The sequence below is a fragment of the Schistocerca serialis genome, chromosome 1 (genome assembly GCF_023864345.2).
Source record: "Schistocerca serialis cubense isolate TAMUIC-IGC-003099 chromosome 1, iqSchSeri2.2, whole genome shotgun sequence".
In the NCBI taxonomy this organism is placed as follows: domain Eukaryota; kingdom Metazoa; phylum Arthropoda; class Insecta; order Orthoptera; family Acrididae; genus Schistocerca; species Schistocerca serialis.
In genome coordinates, this window is record NC_064638.1 from 478931071 (window position 1) to 478951572 (window position 20502).

The 20502-nt window shown below is 43.0% G+C and overlaps 1 pseudogene; it reads left to right on the forward strand.

Moving 5' to 3' along the window:
* Positions 1-3077: 3077 nt before the first annotated feature.
* Positions 3078-3195, forward strand: LOC126426148 (5S ribosomal RNA; annotated as a pseudogene).
* The last annotated feature ends 17307 nt before the right edge of the window (positions 3196-20502 follow it).

The following is a 20502-nucleotide window of genomic DNA, read 5'->3' on the forward strand; positions in this document are numbered from 1 at the left end:
TCATCGTTCCTTAGTACTTCCGGATCCCACCTCTTTGCGCATAGATTCTTCCTGACTAATGTCTTAAATTTCAGCGTATTCTTCATCACTGCTGTATTGTGATCTGAGTCTATTTCTACTCCTGGGTACGACTTACAATCCAGTATCTGATTTCGGAATCTCTGTCTGACCAAATTGTAATCTAACAGAAATCTTCCCGTATCACCCGGCCTTTTCCAAGTATACCTCCTCCTCTTGTGACTCTTGAACAGAGTATTCGCTATTACTGACTAAAATTTATTTCAGAACTCAGTCTTTCATCTCGTTCATTTCTTGTCCCACGGCTATTAAGCAGAAACAAAGTTTAGAGACCTATTAAGTATTACAAACACCTAAGGAAACAGGAGTTCATATTTGAATAATAGAATAATTATTGACATCTTGGATATTCGGGAATCCAGCCGGATGTTCGTGTCGTTCTCGCACGATATTTCAACAGCGTGCCTCGCTGTCTTCTTCAGGTGCTACCTGAGACTGCGACACTGCGTGCGAGAACGACGCGAACATCCGGCTGGATTCCCGAATATCCAAGATGTCAACAGATCGCCGGGAAAGCATTAAGAATTACAGAATAATTATTGACAATATGAGACAGCATTTGACCGAGCGACCCCAAAACTATTCGCAGATCAGCAAAAGAACAGTAAATACGAAAGTCCAACAAAAGAGACTGCCAGACAATGCTTACAGATTTTACAACCTTTGAGTACAGCTAGAACCCTATACTATCTAACATTCACAACGGTCCATTGCTTGTTTGTAAGGTGGTAAGTTTCCAGATAAAGTGTTCCACAACATTCTTTAAGGTTTTCGTTGTTTGTAAATTGACAAGGAGAGAGACAGAGACTTCTCTTTCTACATACCTGAGAAGCATTATATGCATTATATCTCACCGATTCCATTTTTCTGCACAGTATTTGAAGATTACTATTTATGTATTCGCTAGTGCCTGGTTTTAGCAAGAATCAATTTATTGGGTGATGAAAGAATAGTATTTTAAGGTAGGCGATATACTAGGAAAGATTCCTTTTAACAAAACTAATACGAAAGTTTTGATCATAAGTAAACTGGAAAAAGTTCCCGAAAACTCTTTAACTGGTAGGTGAACATACACTGTATTTCCTTGTCTGGAGAGAGAATGAAACGAAGAATCATCCTTATTATCACATGGCTATTTGCACTCGCTCAGTAACAGAGAGCTCATCCTGTATTTTAAGTACAATAAAGCGTTTCGTGTCACTGCAATCTGACTAGTGCAAAATAGTGATCGACAGAGGATAAAACTTCATAGAAGAAGTTTACTCTTTTGCGAATAATCATTTCACTACCTTAAATCCGATAGCTCTTTGGACTAAATGATTTTCTGTCGACCGAATGGCCTGCACATGTGGCGGCTTTTCGTAATCTTGATATTTCTTGGTTAGTTGGTACTGGTTAGTCACTGTTGATATTGGTTTCTTTCTGAACTCAGGGCGTGCTAACTGTTAATTTACTTCGTGAGAAGACGCCACAATTTACTGTCTTCAAAATTCATCATAAAACAGAGTTCACCGGGGAACTGAATATATCACAGTATCTTTCTCTCTTTAACATTGGTGTCTTAATCAATGAATAAAGATGATAATGTTTAAGCAACTCCTGACCAATTTAATTTTACGTTCTTGCAAGAATTAAATTCACATCAAAAGTTATTTTTACACACTGCTACACCTACGCTCTGAGTAATGCAGCGATCGAGAATAATTAAAGTTCTCACAGTTTCAACTTTGAATTAATTCCCATCTACTGAAACTCCCTGAATTCACTTCAAAATGAATTATCGGTTCTTTATAACAATAAAACTTCATGAAGATAATAATTTCAGATAAGGTGGAAGGTACTTATGAAATTAAAATTTTGAATACTTTATGCTCTGTGCACAGAGGCCGAAAATCTTCCAGTGACAGTAAATAGCAGATTTGATAGTTTTGAGTCATTAAACCAACTGCAAGAACTTCAAGGTGGGTATTGTCAGCTAATGAATATCAGGCTTGTTGGTCCAATGTCACTGCTCATAGCAACTCAAAACAGTCTGTACGATTCAAACAAGAGCATGGAAATATGGATTATAGATCTCATCAACATGAAAGTATCTGAATCAATGTATCTGGTGGACGTACAGCAAAGGTAGCTGTGTCATCTGTTAAAAAATATGTTGAGTAATTCGATGAAAAGCCATGCATTATTCAGGATTATATGTATCATATGGAGATGTACCCTCATACAACATTGTCACTCATCTTATTCAGTCCCTTGGTCATGGACAGAAGAACCTGACAAGAAATTCGAAAGATGATGGACTGGCAGATAATGTAACTGTCCAGTTCTGCCAGTAGTAGTCCACTGCTCACTGTAGCCAAGCCAGATGGCAATACCAACTTAGATCTGGATGTGCAGGCTGTTAATAAAATCATCGTACCTGTCCATACACAACCACAGAACTTAGAAGAAATGTTGCAAAAATTCTGTAGACTGCAGTAGTTAACCTCTGTATATTTAAGACCACCATAGTGGCAGATCAGAATCCAGGAAATATACAGCCTTTATCTTTTCTGGCCAGTTATCAGTTTCAAGTGATGCCATTTCGTCTGAATCCGAGCGGATGCATTTCCATAGTAGTGCTGGATGTAGTATTTGGACAAGAGCTGGAAAATTTGGAAGTTTGTGGAAAGAGCTTATTGTACCAAACTACTGAGGTCATCAGTCCCTAAGCTTACACACTGCTTAATCTAACTTAAACTAAGTTATGCTAAGGACAACATAAACACCCATGCCCAAGAGAGAAATCTCCAACAGGGGGAGCCGTGGACCAGAGCTGCTTGACAAAATCGCCTTCCATGTATACAAGTTGCTAACAGCCACAGAAACGTGGGAAGAGCGTATTAAATTATTAGAAAAAGTATTTGAAAAGCTCACAGAACGTGGCATTACTACAAATCTGACGAAATACAAGTTTGGCAAAAATCAAATTATGTTTTGGGTCATATTATCACCATGATGCTAATGGCCTTGCCACAGTGGTAGCACCAGTTCCCATCAGATCATCGAAGTTAAGCGCTGTCAGGCTGGGCTAGCACTTGGATGGGTGACCATCCGGTCTGCCAAGTGCTGTTGGAAAGTAGGGTGCACTCAGGCCTCGTGAGGCAAACTGTGGAGCTACTTGATTGAGAAGCAGCAGCTCCGGTCTCCTAAACTGACACACGCCCAGGAGAGTGGTCAGATGACCACATGCCACTCCATATCCGCAGCCAGCGATGCCTGTGGGCTGAGGATGACGCGGTGGCCGGCCTGTACCATTGGGCCTTCCACGGCCTGTTTGGATGGAGTTTAGTTTTAGTTTCTTCACCATGATAGGAATAAAACCAGAAGTAAAACGACATCCAAAAAGTTGGATGCTGTTAGAAATTTTCCACACTCTACAGTAAAAACTACAATCATTAATGGGTATCACCTCATTGTTCTGAAGATTCGTACTGAATCACTTACTGAATAGGTGATGATATTGGTCTCCCCAGTGAACACAAGTATATCAGCAAATAGAAACTGCTTTAGTAGAGTCAGATACTTTGCACTATCCGAACATGAATGAGGATTTTTGGTTAGCTTATGATGCGTTGCTGATGAGATTAGGTGCTTCTTTATTCCAGGTAGTAAAGGTAGATGACCAGCAGGAAATTAGAACGTTAGGTTTTGCCAGCCAGTTTGTGTCCAAATGTGAAAGAGGTTGCATTGTGAACTAGAAGTACTCTAGCCATTAAATTGGCTCTGCAGAAATGTAATGATAGTTGTGTATGGGTAAAGAATTAAATTGTGCTGAGAATTAATCTATGTCACAGAAAATGACAATGTAGTAGCAGACTCTCTTTCGAAACTACCTCAAGGTTTGAGAAATTTGCACGAATTAGCTGAATAGTTGTCCATCTTTAAAATCCTAATAGTAGAAAATTTCCCATTCGTGTAACAATGCATGAAAATGTGAAAACACGTGATAAATTAGGAATACGACCATCCTAAATGGAGTAGAATTAAGCAAGCTTCACTTCAGGACGATGATCAAGCTGTTGCTATGTATATTTTCTATCAGCGAGCAGCAGGCTACTATAGGCAGAACTGGACAGTTCCGTTATCTTCCAGTCCAACATCTTACAAACTTCTTTAGTCACTGCTTCTTCCTGTGACCTAGGAACTGAATAAGGTGAGTGAACAAATGTTTCTTGAGAGTACATCTCCATACGTTACACATAATCTTTAATAATGCCTGACTTTTCATCAAATTCTTAACACAATTTTTTTAAAGATGACACAGATCTCTTTGCTGCTCATCTCTCAGATACATGGATTCAGCTACTCTGATTTTGATGTGATCTATTATCTCTATTTCCTGGCTCTGGTCTGAATCACACAAACTATTTTCAGTTGCTATGTGCAGTAACATTGGACTAACACATCTGATATTAATTAGCTGACGATATTTACCTTGAAGCAGGATTTGATGACTCACGAATACCGAATTTGCTATTTATTAGCACTGGAACATTTTCTACCTCTGTGCTGTCTAAGTCGATTAAATTTTACCGTGATCCCAAATCGATCAACCTATCAGATATCATCTCTCCATCAAGTGTTGTTACCATTATCAATTAAAACACAATAACATTAGTTAAACTAACGGTATTAATGAAGCTCCCTACGCAGTTGAAGGCACCCTAACTGATGGAATCACACAAAACTATCTATTATTGCAAACTACAAAATATATTGACTTAGTTAACTAAACTAATCTAAACTACCTCACTATCACTCATCAAGGGTTAAAGCGATACCAAAGGGCAAGTTCGCTAATATAAATGTTTACCTTTTTGTAGACTTGAATTGTTCTGCTAGTGTACATCAGTGCTCAGACAAGGCGTCAGAGATAAAAAAATTTCTGTCAGTGAGGCTCAATCAATAAAACAAGTACATTCAATAGAAAAGCCCACATTAGTCACAATCATAATTATAACATTAGTTAGTTCAATTAATTACACTTGCAAAATAACTATTAAATACTCGATAACACAATAAAGTCTCAATTGACCATAACTGCCTGATTGTTTTCTTCTTCGTTTGAGTCCCACGTTAATCTGCTAATTGTTGTGTGCAATTCTTGTTCGAGCCCCTCGCTGGTTTGTGCCATTGGTGGCGGCTCTCTCAATCTTGATATTTCTCGACTAGTTGGTGGTGGTTAGTCATTGTTAATATCGATTTCTTTCTGATCTCAGAGCGTGATAACAGGTAATGTTTTTGCGAGAAAACGCCACAATTTACTGTCTTTCAAATTCGTCGTAAAACAGGGTTCGTAGTCGAACTGAATAATATTTAATACCTTTCTTTCTTTAACTTTGATGTATTACTCAATAAATAAAGACGATAATCATTAAGCAAGTCCTGTCTTTATGCGAGTAATCATAAAGTCGACGTTCATGAATGCTGGTAGTCAAAGATCATATGTCTATCTTAGCTTTCGTTAAATTTGGTGAAAAAATGACGATCGCTGCGCTGCTCATTTAGTGATCTAAAATAATTAAAATTCTCACAGTTTAAAATCTGAATTAATTCCTAGCCTCTAATACTCCCTATCTCACTTCCCCGAGTTCACTTAAAAAGATGAATTGTCAGTTGTTTATAATAATAAAATTTTCCCCCTTCAGAAAGATAATTAGTTTCAGATAACGTGCCAGGCATTTATGAAATTAAGGTTTTGAATACTTTCACACTATATACTTTCACAATTAAAAGTCATTAGCGCTCACACAAGCTAACAAAATGACAAAATGAAAGTGAGGCACTATTTTCTCGACTACCTATTTATAGTCTTATACTAAACAAAAGTTGACGTACCTATATCTTCTTCGGCCTAGTAGTTCTCAGTACACTGCCTATTGTTTCGGAATGGTTATTGTTAAATAATTCGCACTTACAAAAAATATTAAGTAATTTATTTAAAATAATGTCTTATGGTCGTGTATAGTGGCTTCACACTTACGACTCTGATGTACCAGTGAAAAACAGAAATTGATAATTTGTCTTGTACAATCTGCGGATGTATAAACGAGCACTTAATGTGAGAGATCAGAATCACAGAAAGCTCTGCGTGGGAACCTGTGAAAAACAACGCCTGTTTTCTGTCTTATCACTAGCAGTGGGAACTGCTCCCAAACGAATAAATTACTGCTTAGTAACGGCAGTGCCTAACAGGCACATGTAAGTAGTGGAAGGCGCAAGGCAACGAAATGCAGAATACATTTTTGTGTCTGGAGAGCTCACAAACTCATCTACAACATTTATGTAAAAGCACAATGCAGATATTTGTTGTCTTAGCCCTTTCGACGTGCGTTCAGTATCAATTCTATATATGTTTATTTATATACTGAGGTGACAGAAGGCAAACGATAGAGATAAGCTGATTTACAGATGGCTCAATGGCTCTGAGCACTATGGGACTTAACATCAGTCCCCTAGAGCTTAGAACTACTTAAACCTAACTAACCTAAGGACAGCACAAACATCCTTGCCCGAGGCAGGATTCGAACCTGCGACCGTAGCAGTCGCGCGGTTCCGGACTGAGCGCCTAGAACCGCTAGACCACCGCGGCCGGCCTACAGATGGCGTTAGTATCACATACACAAGGTATAAAATGGGAGGAGGGTCTGCAACCGCCACCGCCGGTGGCAGCCCTGTCCCGTGACGTCCAACGGCGCACTACCTCGGCGTCACCATCGACCGCCGACTCACGTGGGTTTCGCACATCCGCGAAGTGAAGACCAAAGTGCGGAACAGGCTCCGCATCCTGTACCCGGTGCTGAACCCCGGCTCCCAACTACCACCGCGGCTGGGCATCACTCTCTACAAGGCGCTGCTCCGCCCTGTACTCCAATACGCCGCCGTCGTCTGGGAGAACGCCTCCGACACGAACCTGAAGAAGCTGGAGACACTGCAGAATCGCATCCTTCGGCTGGCCTTACACCTGCCTTACGATTTCCCCATCGCTTATCTTCACGACATCGCGGAAGTACCTCTGCTCCGTGACCTCTTCCAGACGACCGCCCGCACCTTTTACGAACGTGCAGGCCGGTCACACAACGCCCAAATCCGGACGCTGGGCCGCAAACTGCCGCGCAGCGTCACCACCCGCTGGCCACACCTGCTCGCTGCATAGCTAGCACTGCAGAACTGTGCTGAGGAGACACCCAAGAAGACAATCTACATGTGAAGACGCATTACATCGGCATGCATGGGAGGCAAAGCAATAACTGCTGCGAACTCCATCACACATCGGAGGCCAAGTTATCTCCGTGCAGATCCACGCGAGGAGCTATCATTTGTACTCAGGTGATTCATATGAAAAGTTTCCGACGTGATTACGGCCGCACGACGGGAATCAACTGACTGAACGTGGAATAGTAGTTGGAGCTAGATGCATGGGACATTCCATTTCGCAGTTCGTTAGGAAATTCAATACTCCGAGAACCACAGTGTCAAGACTCCGACGAGAATACCTAATTTCAGGCATTACCTGTCACGACGGTCAACGCAGTGGCCGAGAGTCTTCACTTAACGACTGAGAGCAGCGGCGTTTGTGTAGAGTTGTCAGCTAAGACATAAGCAACACTTCATGAAATAGACGCGAAAATCAGTTTGGAAAGTGTGACGAACGTATCTGTAGGACAGTGCGCTGAAATTTGGCGTTAAAGGGCGATGGCAGCAGACGATCGACGGAATGCCTTTCCTAGCAGCACGACATCGCCTGCAGCGCCTTATCTGGGCTCGTGACCGTGTCGATAGGACCCTCGACTGGAAAACCGTGGCCTAGCCAGATGACTCCCACTTTCAGCTGATAAGAGCTGATGGTAGGGTTCGAATGTTACGCAGACCCCACGAAGCCGTGGACCCCCGTTGTCAACAAGACACTGTGCAAGCTGGTGGTAGCAACATAATGGTATTGGCTGTGTTTACATGGAATGGACTGATTCCGTTGGTACAGCTGAACCGATCAGTGACTGAAAATGGTTACCTGGAGCTCATTTGCAGCTATTCATGACCTTCAAGCTGCCAAACAATGGTAGAATTTTCATGAAGTACAATGTGTCTTGTCAGAAGGAAAATTGTTTACGATTGGTTTGGCTCAAATAGCTCTAAGCACTATGCGACTTAACTTCTGGGGTCATCAGTCCCCTAGAACTTAGAACTAATTAAACCTAACTAACCTAAGGACATCACACACACCCATGCCCGAGGCAGATTCGAACCTGCGACCGTAGCGGTCGCTCGGCTCCAGACTGTAGCGCCCAGAACCGCACGGCCACTCCGGCCGGCTATGATTGGTTTGAAGAATATTCTGGACAGTTCGGGCGAATGATTTAACCACCCAGATCACCGAACTTGAATACTAGCGAACATTTATGGGACATAATCGAGAGGTCAGTTCGTGCACAAAATCATGCACCGCCAACAGTTTCACGATTAAGCACGGCTATAGAGGCAGCATGGCTCATTATTCCTGAAGCGGACTTCCAATGACTTCTTGTGCCCATGCCACGTCGATATGTTGCACTGCGCCGAGCAAAAGCAAGTCCGACATGCTATTGGGAGGTATTCCACGAAGTTTGTCACCTCAGTGAATGTTCCAACGCGTTTCGGAGTTAAACTCCACTATCTATTATTGTTTTCAGCGTTATCCACTTACATCTATTTCAGTTTTCCACGTTTCTTCCACCAAGGAAGAAGACCGCTGTATCTACACCCGCACGTCGGTGCTGCTGCTAATCACTAAATACTTGACGCTTATACATTAAATGTCTGAGTACAGACAAGGGCGTTGTCCCAGACTTTTCCTCCAAGCCTAGCAGGGTGATATGTTTAAGATTCTAATTTTACTCGTGTATTCTATCCTTTTAGTGTTCAGTTATAGCCGCCGGTGTGGCCGAGCCGCTCTAGAAGCTTCAGTCTGGAACCGCACGACCGCTACGGTCGCAGGTTCGAATCCTGCCTCGGGCATGGATGTGTGTGATGTCTTTAGGTTAGTTAGGTTTAAGTAGTTCTAAGTTCTAGGGGACTGATGACCACAGATGTTAAGTCCCATAGTGCTCAGAGACATTTGAACCATTTTTATTCAATTATATGTACACTGACGGGTGAAATATCTGGCTTTTCTATTTTTATGCTTATTTTATTTTGCCATTTTTCTTTTATTTTCATTTTTTTTATTTCTTTGTTTCATTTTATTTATTTTATATTGTTTTTGTTCATTTTATTGTTTTGTTGTTATTCAGTGGAGAGTAACGTAGGTCACTTGTATACACGATGGACTGATGGATCGGGTCGGGAATGGATACTTTCAACCAAATTTTATATTTTTTGGAGTTTCCCTCTCGATACAGTGGGAACAGGTTTCAGTATAGAGCTGTGGCCAGACGTGGGCTGGTTCAGTCTCAGTCACCACTGGATATAGCCACCAACACACGTATTGTTCACGTGCGTACCATTCTCATAGCCTATGACGTAATGCTTAGGTGAAACGTAACTGAGTACGGTACCCTTCCAACATAACCTCTGCTAACCAATCAGACGGCTGCGAATGGTCACTTGGGAACGACAGAGCGGGCTGGCGAGAGCGAGTCGGGACCAACCTCATTGTCTCTTGGCAGCCGCCTTTGACCTGACCAGACATGCCTTCCATGCCTCTCTCGGGCAATACGCTCTTCCCAGACGCCACTTGCATCTCTTAGAGGTAGACTTATGCTGGAATAAACCTGGCGCTCCAGCCAGTTTCTTAAACTCATTAAGTTGCGCTACTTAATTAAGTTCCACTCCCGGATGCTCAAATCACCTTCCCCTTGTCAAGTCTTGAACAGTTACATCAAAATATTGTGGGGTGGTATTATCCATGTCCACTGGTTAATCTGTTTTTGAAACGCTCTGATTGTAGGTAGAACGCTTTTGCTAGCGATTTGAACCTATCTTATAGCTTCTCTACTCCTTCTGCTTCGTGTAAATCGACCGTCGGAAATGTGGAGTCTACATGAATGCTCCTTTTAGAGCGCCGTTTTGTTCTGTTGTAATCTTTTTAGGTGTGTTTTTGCCACACTTCGCCACACTTGACATACATACTCTACTACACTCCTGGAAATGGAAAAAAGAACACATTGACACCGGTGTGTCAGACCCACCATACTTGCTCCGGACACTGCGAGAGGGCTGTACAAGCAATGATCACACGCACGGCACAGCGGACACACCAGGAACCGCGGTGTTGGCCGTCGAATGGCGCTAGCTGCGCAGCATTTGTGCACCGCCGCCGTCAGTGTCAGCCAGTTTGCCGTGGCATACGGAGCTCCATCGCAGTCTTTAACACTGGTAGCATGCCGCGACAGCGTGGACGTGAACCATATGTGCAGTTGACGGACTTTGAGCGAGGGCGTATAGTGGGCATGCGGGAGGCCGGGTGGACGTACCGCCGAATTGCTCAACACGTGGGGCGTGGGGTCTCCACAGTACATCGATGTTGTCGCCAGTGGTCGGCGGAAGGTGCACGTGCCCGTCGACCTGGGACCGGACCGCAGCGACGCACGGATGCACGCCAAGACCGTAGAATCCTACGCAGTGCCATAGGGGACCGCACCGCCACTTCCCAGCAAATTAGGGACACTGTTGCTCCTGGGGTATCGGCGAGGACCATTCGCAACCGTCTCCATGAAGCTGGGCTACGGTCCCGCACACCGTTAGGCCGTCTTCCGCTCACGCCCCAACATCGTGCAGGCCGCCTCCAGTGGTGTCGCGACAGGCGTGAATGGAGGGACGAATGGAGACGTGTCGTCTTCAGCGATGAGAGTCGCTTCTGCCTTGGTGCCAATGATGGTCATATGCGTGTTTGGCGCCGTGCAGGTGAGCGCCACAATCAGGACTGCATACGACCGAGGCACACAGGGCCAACACCCGGCATCATGGTGTGGGGAGCGATCTCCTACACTGGCCGTACACCACTGGTGATCGTCGAGGGGACACTGAATAGTGCACGGTACATCCAAACCGTCATCGAACCCATCGTTCTACCATTCCTAGACCGGCAAGGGAACTTGCTGTTCCAACAGGACAATGCACGTCCGCATGTATCCCGTGCCACCCAACGTGCTCTAGAAGGTGTAAGTCAACTACCCTGGCCAGCAAGATCTCCGGACCTGTCCCCCATTGAGCATGTTTGGGACTGGATGAAGCGTCGTCTCACGCGGTCTGCACGTCCAGCATGAACGCTGGTCCAACTGAGGCGCCAGGTGGAAATGGCATGGCAAGCCGTTCCACAGGACTACATCCAGCATCTCTACGATCGTCTCCATGGGAGAATAGCAGCCTGCATTGCTGCGAAAGGTGGATATACACTGTACTAGTGCCGACATTGTGCATGCTCTGTTGCCTGTGTCTATGTGCCTGTGGTTCTGTCAGTGTGATCATGTGATGTATCTGACCCCAGGAATGTGTCAATAAAGTTTCCCCTTCCTGGGACAATGAATTCACGGTGTTCTTATTTCAATTTCCAGGAGTGTATATATGCAAGGCTGCAATTGACACGGATTCCTAATTCCGCTGGTAGCTCACTACTGTTGTTTCGTGACGGTAAAGTATGCTTAGCCTTTCACTCGCTTTTTTCCAGGGGTGCAGATATTGGAGATGATCCTGTGTTGTCTGTAAGCTGCCGCGACCGTCTAGGAGCCAATAGCTGTGTTTATTTCAATAGCTATCGTCAATCTGGAAGATTCACCTGATGGTGAAGGATGCCTCGTTTTACAAAAATTGCAGCCCCATCACCTGCTGCTGGCCTGTCTTTACTGTTGTTAGTGTAATTTGGTGCCGAGGTCCGCAATCTTGGTTTGAAGTGAGGCTCCGACGCTAAACAAACATCGATGTCTTCGTCTCTCAGAAATTCCCTGAATTCCTTTACCCATGTTGGATTTCATCCGCGTTGAAGATCCACGTAGCTAGACTCGGTACACGTGACCAACTGAGTATCATAGGTGATGGTGAGTGTAATGGAGTTTGACTTTAGACTTGCTTTTCCTGTGATATGAAGGGAGCCAAGAAATCATTCCGATGATTGCTACTTTTGCAATGTTGATATTACTGGTCACAATTCGAAAAACAAGAAGGCAATAAGCTACCCTAACCTTCCATCCGCCATCCGACCAGTAGGGCAGTGTGTAGATTTGCCAGTTCCTGAACCACCAGATGATTTAAATTCTATTCCAACAGAAGTATTTTCTGATGTACAATCTGATTTAGATGAACCAGATGATGATGAATTCCACTGTAATAGAGAAAGTCTAGAGCCCAGATTGTATACTCAGACCGAGCTCAACTATTTGGTTTGTGGTCTGGGCTTAACGAAAGAGAAAACTGAATTTCTTGGCTCTAGATTAAAAGGAAAGAACTTTTTGGCAGTTGAAACCAGCATATTCGTGTATAGAAAGAGAGAGCAGCAATTTTCCAAGTTTTTTCAACGAGAAGATGATTTAGTGTACTGCTCAGACATTCCCAGTCTAATGAATGATTTTGTTATGAATACAAAAAGGAAGACTGGAGCCTGTTTATTGATTCATCCAAAACTAGTCTAAAGGCTGTTTTATTAGCTGTTTTATTACACAATGGTAAAATGTATGCATCTATACCTGTTGGATATTCTGTATACATGAAAGAAAGCTATGAAAACCTAGAAATAGTGTTAAATAAAATAGGCTCATGGTTGGACGATATGTGGCAATCTAAAAGTAACATGCATGCTCGTGGTTGGATGATACGTGGCGATCTAAAAGTAACATGTATGCTCATCGGTCAGCAAGGTGGCTTCACCAAATTTCCATGTTTCTTGTGTGATTGGGACAGTAGGACTAGGGATCAACACTGGTGCAGAAAGAACTGGCCGGTGAGGGAGTCTTTAAAACCTGGTGAGAAGAACATTCCACGCAAAAACCTTTTAGATCCAAAGAATATACTCCTACCACCTCTGCACATAAAGTTAGGCCTAATGAAACAGTTTGTAAAAGCTCTACCTAAAGATGGACCATGTTTTAAGTATCTCTGCCAAACGTTTCCACACCTTTCAAAAGCTAAACTAAAAGAGGGCGTCTTTATCGGACCTGAGATTGAGGTTAACTTTGAATCCACAATGACTTTAAATGAGAAAGAAGTATGGGTATCATTCAAGCAAGTCGTTACAAAGTTCTTAGGACATGAAAAAGACCCAGAATATGTTTATGTTTTAGCTGCAATATTAAAGAAGCTTAAAACTTTAGGATGTTTAATGAGCCTGAAAGTTCACTTTTTGAACAGTCACCTTGTTTACTTCGCGGACAATACGGAAGATGTTAGTAAGGAGCAAGGAGAGCGTTTTCACCAGGACATTAAAGTGATGAAAAAACGCTACTAAGGCCGCTGGAACACCAGCTTGATGGTGGACTACCGTTGGTCACTTCACCGGGAAGTTCAGCAAGTGATTCATCGTAGAAAAAGCTATACAAGAAGCTTCAAAGGAGAAAGAGAAAGAAAATACAAACCAATTCCAGCTGACAAGTAAAACCTCTATTAACACATATCATTGTTTTAAGCAGCTTACTGTAAATACAAACCATGCTTATGTTGTAAAAAAGCGTTTCATTAATTTCCCCGTTTACCGTAAAGCATAGGATTTTTATATTATATAGTAAAAAGCATATTGCTCGAAAACTATGGCTGACACAAAAAAAGCTAAGACTACATTTGGATTCAGCTCATAAAAATCTATAAAGATCAGCTACCAAAGTATAAAAAGGTTTTTAAAAAAAATTTTCGTTGGCCTGTGTAATGGCTCACGGAGTACTTAGGGCAAACAAAGAGTGGCAATAAGTACTCTTTGGTATGGTGGATGCATTTAATTAGTTTCTTCTACTTTGTCCCGAATATAGGGGAACGACTACCTCTTTGACCATGAACATATGGATACATGGACGAAATGTTCTCGTACTTCGCCTCTCCCCCCTTCTCCCCAACGGTATTAGTCAGCGATAATGCTGCTACTTTCGCCTCCAGGGAATATAAAAAGTTTTGTTTTAGTAATACCATATCTCGTATCACCACTATGCCGTACTATCTTCAACTCCTGTTCGCCGAACATGTTAATGGGAATCTTAAATCAGCTCTTATTATCTACCATAGACTTGTTCCAGGTACTCAGAGTGACAGATAGTTTCGCTTTTTCATACAGTCCTGCGAAACTGATGCTTGCTTTTACAGCTAACTCTCCGATTTTCAGTCTCTGGTCCGCTAATGATCTCTTGCCAAAGAAACTTGAGAAGAACTCGAGCAGGACGATTAACAACATCTGGTTCGCACACAGGCGAGAGACTCGCAGATATGACGGGAATAGCCAACCTGCCTCGTTAAGGATCCGCGATCAGCTTTTTATAAAGATTTCTTGGACTCACTGAAAGTAGCCAACAAGCTTACCGCTAAGCTCATGAGGCGCTTTGTCGGTCGATATGAGGTTCTGGAGATGACCACCTGGTGATTATCGTGGTTAAAAAGATCGCTACCGGTACAATACATCGGGTGCATATTAGTAAAGTTAAGTTAAGATGAGCCCATGGGGTGACATCTGCCTGGTCAACCAAGGTGTCACGCTATCGATGAGGAATCGATGGTGCACACATCTAAATGTCTCTCCCCTTTCCCAGTTTGATTTTTAGCTTGGGGGGAAAGAAAGTGTATGTTTCTGTACTACCTCCCTGATTTGACTCTTTTGCGGAGGGGGGGGGAGGGGGGCAGGGAGGGGGGAATTGATAGCGAGGCTTCATCTTTGGGTGTTTCTAAGCAACCTCCTTCCTAGTGTCTCACGAGAGGGCCTGCACTCGACCAGCCACGGTGACTTAACACGAAGCTGCTTTGTCTCTTGGTCCATTCCGTGTTGCTACTATCTGGAGGAGGAGCTTACTGAGCAGCCACAAGTGGGCGACCCGTGGGTTGTAAACCAAAGAGCTTTTGTCGGCGTTGCGCTGGCTTGTGAGCGGATCTTGGATTGCTAAGCTCACTTGTGGAAAACACTGCTTTTGTTTATTTTTCAGCTTGTTCCATGGGTATACGGACAGCGGAACAGCGGACACATATGTATTTGTTTGGTGAGCATTTTGCTTAGTCCTGTGGCGTGCTTGTGCTCAGCTGTTAAGCAAACCCTCTTCCGAGTGTGGTGTACCGGTAGCGACATTATTGTGATCTGTCGAAGTGCAATGGCAGTACTTACCTCTCGGCGCGTATGTGTTTAACAAGTGTCTACCACATGTGGGCAGTATGAAATTTCCTACTGTTTTATTTTTTCTAGTCCTCTGAACTGGCCTTTATTCACGCGTGCTGATTGAGGTGAACTGGTTTTGTTAAGCCTGAGTCATTTGAGTCTTTCGGGCTGTAAGTCACTGATATTGTTTCTAAATCTGCTCTTCATTTGTTTCAATACTGTCCAAATTTAAAAAAAAAATTTGGAGTGTATATTTCTTTTGTACACTAATTGCCACATTTTTCATTGTAAAGTAGACATTTACTTGAAGTTTAAGATTATTAAAACGATTTCTTGAATGTGTAATGTGGGCTGTGAAGTTCAGTATTGTGAGCTGACTTGCTCATGCTAAAGCTGAGACCCCATTTTCTTAATCGTGCCTACAAGTAGTATTGCACTCACTTGCTCTTATACTAATCATTGGTTATGACAGTTCATTGGTTTATCTTGGCCTATTCTTAAATCTTCTTGAATGCTGCATCTCGTGAATACATTTGACATAAATTTTATCCTTGTTTCCGTATTGTTTGTCTAATGTAGATTGAACCAGAGGCAGCCAAGGTTATAACTAATTAAATTTCACCTTCACGTACCCCCAGTGATTCTGCTATTAATATCTCACTGTTTTTAAATGGTTACTCATTGCTTAAATACTGTTTTAATATGGAAATCTTTTTGCTAAATCATTATTACTCACTAACCAGCGTCCTCAGTCTTTCAACTCTTTTCTTTTTTATTCACTGAGCTGTAAGAGTGGTTCATACCGCTGCCATGAGAAAGCTTTTTGTAATAATAAAAAGCAAATTAAAATATCTGATTTGTTATGGGAATTAATTGTAAATGATGTTTTCAAACGAATGTCTTTTCTGGTGGATATGTTTTATCTCCCAACACCTTACTGCTCCCAGCTCCCCGCCAGTAGTTCCATGTTATGAATAACTTCGTGCATCTGCTCATATTTTATTATTTGCTTGTCAAGTTAAATCCACGAAGATAACTTTCAAACAATGACTTTTCGAGTTACCTGTTTTATTACAGCTATTTGCATTTGTAAGAGTTGCTATTAATTGGAAAGGTGCCAAATTTTCAATATAAAGTAGCCATATTTAAATCTGAATGGATCCTTTGGTGTAACTTAACTACCTGGAGACCATTTGTGGCCATTCATGGACATCACGTTGCAAAACAAAGATGGAATTTTTATGGATGACTATCCGCCATGTCGCTGGGCCTCAGCTGTTCGCTATTGGTTTGCAAAACATTCTGAACAGTTCTACCGAATGAAATGGCCCAGATCACCCGACATGAGTTCCATCGAACATTTACACTGAAGAGCCAAAGAAATTGGTACGCCTGTCTAATATCGTGTAGAGCCCCCACAAGCACGCAGAAGTGGCGCAACACGACTTGGCATGCTAATATCTGAATATGTCCTGGGGCGAATTGACACAATGAATCCTGCACGGCTGTACATAAATCCGTAAGAGTAGGAGGGGGTGGAGATCTCTTGTGAACAACACACTACAAGCCATCCCAGATATGGTCAATATTGTTCACGTCTGGGGAGTTTGGTGGCCAGCAGAACTGTTTAAACCCAGAAGGGTGTTCCTGGGTCACTCTGTAGCAATTCTGGAGGTGTGGGCTGTCGCATTGTCCTGCTGGAATTGCCGAAGTCCGTCGGAATGCACAATGGATATGAATGGATGCAGGTGATCGGTCAGGAACGTCACGTACGTGCCACCTATCAGAGTCCTATCTAGACGTATAAAGTGTCCCATATCACTCTCAACTGCACATGCCCTACGCCCTTTCGGAGACTCCATTAGCTTGGACAGTCCCCTGCTGACATGCAGGGTCCATGCAATCATAGGATTATCTCCATACCCGTTCACGTCCATCCGATCGAAACGATTTGAAACGAGACTCGTCCGACATGTTTTCAGTCTTCAACAGTGCAATGTCGGTGTTGACGGACCCAGGCGAATCGTAAAGCTTTGTGTCGTGCAGTTATCAAGGATAAACGAGTTGGTGTTCGGCTCCGAAAGCCCATATCGATGAGGTTTCGTTGAATGTTTCGCACGCAGAAACTTGTTGATGGCCCAGCATTGAAGTCTGCAGCAGTTTTTGGAAAGAGTGCACTTCTGTCACGTTGAACGATTCTCTTCAGTCGTCGTTGGTCCCGTTCTTGCAAGATCTTTTTCCGGCCGCAGCGGTGTCTGAGATTTGATGTTTTACCGGATTCCTGATATTTACGGTACACATGTGAAACGGTCATACGCGAAAATCCCCACTTCCTCTCTACATCGGAGATGCTGTGTCCCATCGCTCGTGCGCTCACTATAACACCACGTGAAAACTCACTTATATCTTGATAACCTGCCATTGTAGCTGCAGTAACCAATCTAACAACTGCGCCAGACTCTTGCTGTCTTATACAGGGTGTTACAAAAAGGTACGGACAAACTTTCAGGAAACATTCCTCACATACAAATAAAGAAAAGATGTTATGTGGACATGTGTCCGGAAACGCTTAATTTCCATGTTAGAGCTCATTTTAGTTTCGTTCTTCCACCTACGCTCAATGGAGCACTTTATCATGATTTTATACGGGATACTCTACCTGTGCTGCAAGAACATGTGCCTTTACAAGTACGACACAACATGTGGTTCATGCACGATGGAGCTCCTGCACATTTCAGTCTAAGTGTTCGTACGCTTCTCAACAACAGATTCGGTGACCGATGGATTGGTAGAGGCGGACCAATTCCATGGCCTCCACGCCCTCCTGACCTCAACCCTCTTGACTTTCATGTATGGGGGCATTTGAAAGCTCTTGTTTACGCAACCCCGGTACCAAATGTAGAGACTCTTCGTGCTCGTATTGTGGACGGCTGTGATACAATACGCCATTCTCCAGGGCTGCATCAGCGCATCATGGATTCCATGCGACGGAGGGTGGATGCATGTATCCTCGCTAACGGAGGACGTTTTGAACATTTCCTGTAACAAAGTGTTTGAAGTCACGCTGGTACGTTCTGTTGCTGTGTGTTTCCACTCCATGATTAATGTGATTTGAAGAGAAGTAATAAAATGAGCTCTAACATGGAAAGTAATCGTTTCCGGACACATGTCCACATAACATATTTTCTTTCTTTGTGTGTGAGGAATGTTTCCTGAAAGTTTGGCCGTACCTTTTTGTAACATCCTGTATAGGCGTTGCCGACCGCAGCCCCGTATTCTGCCTGTTTACATATCTCAGTATTTGAATACGCATGCCTGTACCAGTTTCCTTGGCGTGTCAGTGTATGTGACATAATCGAGAGGTCAGTTTGTGCACAAAATCCTGCACCGGCACAGTTTTGCAATTATGGGGGCCATAGAGGCAGCTTGGCTCAATATTTGGGACTTCCCATGACTTTTTGAGTCAATGTCACGTCGAGTTGCTACACTAGACCAGACAAAAGGAGGTCTGATACGATATTAGGGGGGTACCCCATGACTTTCGTCACCTCAGGGTAAACTTTCTCTCAAGTGATTCCTGTCTTAAATCATACCACATATTACAAGCCGTGAAATTCCCCAAAATGTAAAAAGGTGTAAGATGGAATGTAACAAATCCACCCTCTGCATGGACATCATCCATACATCCTATATATACCAATGTAATGCATCCAGGCTCAACTTATGGAGAGCTAGACTCACGAACCTATAGAACATGGTCTGTCCTAAAGAAGTCCTGGTAACTAGCGGAAATCTGGAATGGAAAATTGGGAACCCTATTCGATTAAGGAGCGGAGAAAATGTGTCTGTTATGTCTTCATTTGCACGCTGTGTGCTTCTTTAGTGGATACAGAAGCGAGTAATAAATGTCGTTCATTAATAAGAAATTCAGATTTTTATTTATTCTAGACCTAAAACCAAATACTGAAAATAATATATAACTTGGTTAGTGGAGTTACAGCATCAGATGCGAACAGTAGATCTGAATGTAGAAATACATACATATACAAAATTTCATAACTCTGTCACTCTTCACTACAATGTCCAGACACTCTATGACCGAAATGGTACTGAAACAGAGGATGACAGACTAAAGGCCGAAATACTAAATGTCTTTTACCAAAGATGTTTCACAGACGAAGACTGTACTGTAGATCCTTCTCTAGATTGTCGCACAGATGACAAAATGGTAGACATCGAAATAGATGACAGAGGGATAGAAAAACAATTAAAATCGCTCAAAAGAGGAAAGCCCGCTGGACCTGATGGGATACCAGCTCTATTTTACACAGAGTACGCGAAAGAACTTGCCCCCCTTCTTGCAGCGGTGTACCGTAGGTCTCTAGAAGAGCGTAGCGTTCCAAAGGATTGGAAAAGGGCACAGGTAATCCCCGTTTTCAAGAAGGGACGTCGAACAAATCTGCAGAACTATAGATCTGTATCTCTGACGTCTATCAGTTATAGAATTTTGGAACACACATTATGTTCGAGTATAACGACTTTTCTGGAGACTAGAAATCTACTCTGCAGGAATCAGCATGTGTTTCGAAAAAGATGATCGTGTGAAACCTAGCTCACGCTATTCATCCACGAGACTCAGAGGGCCATAGACACGGGTTCCCAGATAGATGCCGCGTTTCTTGACTTCCGCAAGGCGTACGATACAGTTCCCCACAGTCGTTTAATGAACAAAGTAATAGCATATGGACTATCAAACTAATTGCGTGATTGGATTGAAGCGTTCCTAGATAACAGAATGCAGCATGTCATTCTCAATGGAGAGAAGTCTTCCGAAGTAAGAGTGATTTCAGGTGTGCCGCAGGGGAGTGTCGTAGGATCGTTGCTATTCATAGTATACATAAATGACCTTGTGGATAACATCGGAAGTTCACTGAGGCTTTTTGCGGGTGATGCTGTAGTATATCGAGAGGTTGTGACAATGGAAAATTGTACTGAAATGCAGGAGGATCTGCAACGAATTGACGCTTGGTGCAGGGAATGGCAATTGAATCTCAAAGTAGACAAGTGTAATGTGCTGCGAATACACAGAAAGAAAGATCCTTCATCATTTAGCTACAATGTAGCACGTCAGC